At 35.0% G+C, this 5,695-nt stretch overlaps 1 long non-coding RNA gene across 1 annotated transcript; it reads right to left on the reverse strand.

Annotated features, from left to right (window-relative positions):
• Window positions 1–2,387: 2,387 nt before the first annotated feature.
• LOC135738684 (uncharacterized) lies at window positions 2,388–5,207 on the reverse strand. Its single transcript, XR_012338043.1, has 4 exons — window positions 3,625–5,207; window positions 3,395–3,542; window positions 3,240–3,305; window positions 2,388–3,164 (listed from the first exon to the last, which is right to left on the reverse strand). It is a non-coding gene; the product is annotated as an uncharacterized lncRNA (long non-coding RNA).
• Window positions 5,208–5,695: the final 488 nt, after the last annotated feature.

The following is a 5,695-nucleotide window of genomic DNA, read 5'->3' on the forward strand; positions in this document are numbered from 1 at the left end:
GACTGTCTAAGATTGAAAAGAAAAAGTTTGTTTAAGAAAATACACAAGTAAGAAACATCTGATGAATTTACAAAATCTCAGACATTAGTTGTCGCTAGCGAAGAAAAACTTTGATCAGGTGTTTGAGGCGACAAACGTGTGTATCCTAACTAAGTTTGAAAAGAAAAGTTTGTTTCAGAAAAAATACGCGAACCTAGCAACATCATTAACAAACCATAGTTAAAATATAATTTCATGTTTGCTTATTATGCACTGATAGATGTTGACCTTAGTTGTACCTAACCCCACAGGCATACCAAGGGTCTGCTCCACTTCATAAAAATCCTGTCATTGGGGGTTTTGTGCTGTAAGTTGTAAAGCTAAAGACGCTGATTGACCTTAAAACCTAATCTAACCTAATACCAGGTTAGGATGTTCGAATAGTATATTTTTATTTTTATTATTAAGTCTAGTGTGTCTCTGTAAGCCATGGCAATTTTGTTAAAATGTTTTGTCTTTAAATAAATGTTTGTTGTCACGTTAGTGACATCCTGGCTTATAACATCGTCAACTTTGATAAATAATATTTGCTAACATTTTATTGTTCCCTAAATGGATAACAGAGGGTTTTAAGGTTACATTAATTAAAAAACAACACCACAATGTGAGATAAAATGTCTTAAACCTTTTAAGTTTCTTTAAATCGCAAATAATGCATAACATGATTTAATCAGTATCTGTGTAATAAAGCCTACATCTAAAAACCCTTACTTATTGTCAATGAGGACACAGACTTAATATCAAAACTTTAGTAACAAACAGAGACATCATAGACCCCCCATGCAAACACACACACACACACACACACACACACACACACACACACACACACGCACACACACCTTGCAAAGACACAGGCTCATAAACACGCCCACACATAAACAGCCTGGTTGCACACACACACACACAGACACATGCGTGATTTGGTGCTGCTCGTGTGACATTAGATATAATCTTACTCATACACACCTAGTTGTTTAATTATGGACTGTGTATAAAACTTTTGGATGTTAAAACAAAAAATTAAGATCGAATAGCTTTTGTCATAAAAGTCACATGGACGTTTCATTTTAAAACCCTCATGTTTAAATCAAAGGCGTTCTAAATTAGAAATGCTGACAGAATTGCATTTGTTGTATAATAAACACATAGAGGTTGGGATCCACAGCGGACACAAAACCAGGAAATGGGGTCAAAATGTCTTAAACAATAAAAAGGTTCTTAACGCCATAAGAGCGCCTCAGCGTACGTTCTCTGGCAACTGTGGTTCGCGCATTCATGTGTTTTAATCAGAGCCTTGATTAAAGAATTCACTAAATCTAAAATTAAACCCTTATTTTGTCAGAGCGGCCAGAATTACATTTTATTGTGTAATAAACACATATTCCCTGTTGGTTTTAAGATGTCATTAATTTAAAACAAACCCCATAAGATGATTTGAAAATGTCTTTAATCGTTTAAAAAAAGTTTCTTAACGGTGTATATGAACACTCATCCGCGTATGTTCTCTATTGTAAACGCTGGTACACAATCTAATGGCGTGATCAGAATATTGTGCACGAAAAGATTAAGATTTTATTTATATTAAAATAAATACCCTTTAGTCTAAAGACTATAGTATTGTTGGGACCCCGGTGATTTTGACACCGTTCATTGCTATACACATACTGAATATTTCATTAAATAATTTGTTACAACCAAATGCTTTATTTTTGTCAATGTGCTATTACATTTTTTACCACTACAGTTTTAAAAAGACCCTAGTTTACAACCCGCCACCTGCTGTGAACAGCCATCATCTCCCACACACTGTTATAAGACCAGCATCAGAAACAGAAAAATATCTGCTCAGAAAATATAGCTTATAGTTAAATAGATAATAGTACATTTAAGTTTAACCAGTTACAACTAAAATATTTTATTCTTGCGTGACTTTAAAGAAGTCTATTGACAAAACAAACGTATATATATCAAGTTGTATTTATAAGATAGACGCAGTCATTTGTCCTAAAATCTAAAATAATAATTTATTTTTGTCAGAGCAGACACTATAAGACTCTTTGTATAATATACACATATTAACACATGTTTTAAGAAGCCTTTAATTAAAAATAAAACCCCAAAATGGGGTGAATACGTCTTAAAAACATTTAAAAGTTTATTAACGTCATATGTAAGTTTCTCTGTCACCATCTGTGCACGTATACACATGTCTTAGTCAGAGACTTGGTTAAAGACTCCCCTAAATCTAAAATAAAATCCTATTTTGTCATAGTGGACAGAATTACATTTATTAAGGTTATTTTAAAACGGCATATATGAACACTCACCCGGCGCTTTGTCAGGCACCGTCGGATCTTTAATACGTGTGAATCTATAGAGCAGGTCATGAAAAGATTCACGGAACTCATGAATCGTTTAAAATTTTATTTAGTTTAGACTTTCGTCTAAAGATTATAGTATTGCCGGCTCCGAAGGTTATGGCTCAGATCATTGCTTAAACTATACACGTATACGGAATATTTCATTAAATAACTTGTGATGTTACAAACAAATGTTTTAATCGTAGCATTGTTCATGATTTGTCTAAATCTAAAATAAACATTTTACTTTTTTGACACCGTAATGGGGGATTGTTTTACCAACATTGAGTTTTAGAAATCTTTAATCGCTTTACAACACGCACCCCTGTGAAAGAATGCAGGTCTTGTGCGAAAGGAGGGAGGAAGGGTGATATCTGACATCAAATGCCTAAACACAAGCTGTCACACGAGCCGTCATTAAACATAACAGCATACGCTTGACATAAAACACACACAGTCAATTGATCTAAAATCTAATATAAAAATTTATTTATGTCAGAGCAGACAATATAAGACTCATTGTATAATATACACATTTTCACACATGTTTTAAGAAGCCTTTGATTAAAAATAAACCCTAAAATGCGGTGAAAACGTCTTAAACAAGCTCTGTGGACAAATCAAACTAGGTATCCAGTATCCGAAATGTTTTAAATCCAATTTGCCACAAAATGTTTAAAATGTCCCCAGACAAATCCAAAAAGTCTCTGATTTTAATCTTTTTTAAAGATACGTCCAAAGCGTTGTGGTCTGTATCCTAACCTGTAAACAGATAAAAACAAAGTTATTAGGACAAATATCTAAATAAAACAATTTTCTTATGCAAGATAAACGTACCGTGGAGATCCGCTATATATTTTGCAATAGTACACACAACGTTCGCTTTGCCTCTGATATCCAAACCTTTAAAACAGATAACACATGTTATTAGAAAATATTAAACCAAACCAGTTTGTTTAAATCTATTGTAACAGGATTAAATAAAAACACACCGGACAACACGAGCCAGTCGGCGTCTCTTTTGTTCCAAGATTTCCGTGTTACGCTGCGGGAGGTTCTAGTCTCGGTCTGACTTTTTTGTTCAGGCCACTCTTCTCCGCGATTTACCAGGAATAGTTAATACCAGTTTAGACAATTTCGCTGCAATACCAGAGATCGAATTTTTAGTTTTTAAATAAATCATACAAAATACTGGCACGAACACAGCGAAACACATACATACCAATAGACTTGAGTATAACAGCTCTGCTCCATCCAAACTGATTCCGGGAGATCTCTTGTCGCTCCCCAATAAAGGTTCGGTCATAAACTTTCAAAGATTACATCACACGACCCCCACACAAACACACACTGACATAATATCAGCATCAGAAAACTTTGTGTCTGAACAGAAAATAGACTAGTTCGATAGAAAATATCGGCTTTAAGTTTAACCAGTTACAACTAAAATATTTTATTCTTGCGTGACTTTAAAGAAGTCTCTTTACAAAACAAACGTATTATCAAGTTGTATTTATAAGACACACGCAGTCAATTCCCCTAAACCTAAAAAATACTTTATTTTTGTCAGAGCAGACAATATAAGACTCTTTGTATAATATACACATATTCACACATGTTTTAAGAAGCCTTTAATTAAAAATAAAACCCCAAAATGGGGTGAATACGTCTTAAAAACATTTAAAAGTTTATTAACGTCATATGTAAGTTTCTCTGTCACCATCTGTGCACGTATACACATGTCTTAGTCAGAGACTTGGTTAAAGACTCCCCTAAATCTAAAATAAAATCCTATTTTGCCATAGTGGACAGAATTACATTTATTAACATTATTTTAAAATGGCAGATATGAACACTCACCCGGCGCTTTGTCAGGCACCGCCGGATCTTTAATACGCGTGAAACTATAGTGCAGGTTATGAAAAGATTCACGGAATTCCTGAACCGTTTAAAAATTTATTTAGTTTAGACTATCGTCTAAAGAATGTAGTATTGACGGCTCCGAAGGTAATGGCTCAGGTCATTGCTTAAACTATACCCGTATACAGAATATTTAATTAAATAACTTGTGATGTTACAATCAAAAGTTTTAATCAGAGACATGGTTAAAGATTCCCCTAAATCTAAAATAAATTCCTATTTTGCCATAGTGGACAGAATTACATTTATTAACTTTATTTTAAATGACAGATATGAACAATCACCCGACGCTTTGTCAGACACCGCCGGATCTTTAATACGCGTGAAACTGTAGACCAGGTCATGAAAAGATTCCCGGACTTCGTGAACCGTTTAAAATTTTATTTAGTTCAGACTTTGTGTCTGATCAGAAACTATAGCTCGATAGAAAACATCGGCTTTAAGTGTAGCCTGGTACATCTAATATATATATATATATATGATTAGTGATTGCCTTTAAATAAACTTATGCTGTTGCAAAACTTTAGATTCAACAACACACCCGCGGTGTGAAAGTCAGTATTGAGAAGCGCACGGGGCGAGCAAAGGTGGGAGGATGGTTGAGGTCTGACATCAAATGTCAATAAACAGTAAATGTCGAAACACGAGCCGTCATTAAACATGACACCATACGCTTAACATAAAACACACTCAGGAAAAACAATCACTCTAAATGACCGGCAATAAAACCATTAAATACTTTCTGTCTAAAGTTGACAACTTGTACAGATTTTGATTGATGGTCCCGCCCCCCTGTCAAAGGGTCATAAAAACGACCTGTCAGATAGCAACTGTCACCGGGTGGGGGAGGGGGTCATAAAAGTTTGACGAATGCCGTCCCGCTACAACTACTGCTCTCAATAGAGCTAATCCCTCAACATATACTTACAGTCCTGCAGAGACAAACAAACACATGAACCTCAGCGCTGAAGTGAAATCTTGGCCAGGACTATCACAACTGCCTCAGGGACCTGTAATGTTTTGTTGTCTTATAAAGAAGTGCACCATTGGTGCATCATTGTTTGAAATGTTATGGGTTACATCACAGTTCATTACCTTAGAACCGCATCCAATGTGTCATTTCAGATGCCTAATCTGCATGATAAAAGCAAGTGTGCTGGGCCTGTCCTTCACATGGAGGATAAAGAAATAAAACTACTGCCTCATTGCACCATCTGCCTCCCATTACGCGCTTTAAATTTAATTCATTATTAAACTTGGTTAACGGAAAATCCCACAGCTGTCATTAATACAATCAGGTCGCTTTTAACTTGATATACTCGGCATAAGGTACAAATTATGTTTCGCAACACTGATACAATAACCAATCCAAC

The sequence above is a fragment of the Paramisgurnus dabryanus genome, chromosome 12, assembly GCF_030506205.2.
Source record: "Paramisgurnus dabryanus chromosome 12, PD_genome_1.1, whole genome shotgun sequence".
NCBI classification, from domain to species: domain Eukaryota; kingdom Metazoa; phylum Chordata; class Actinopteri; order Cypriniformes; family Cobitidae; genus Paramisgurnus; species Paramisgurnus dabryanus.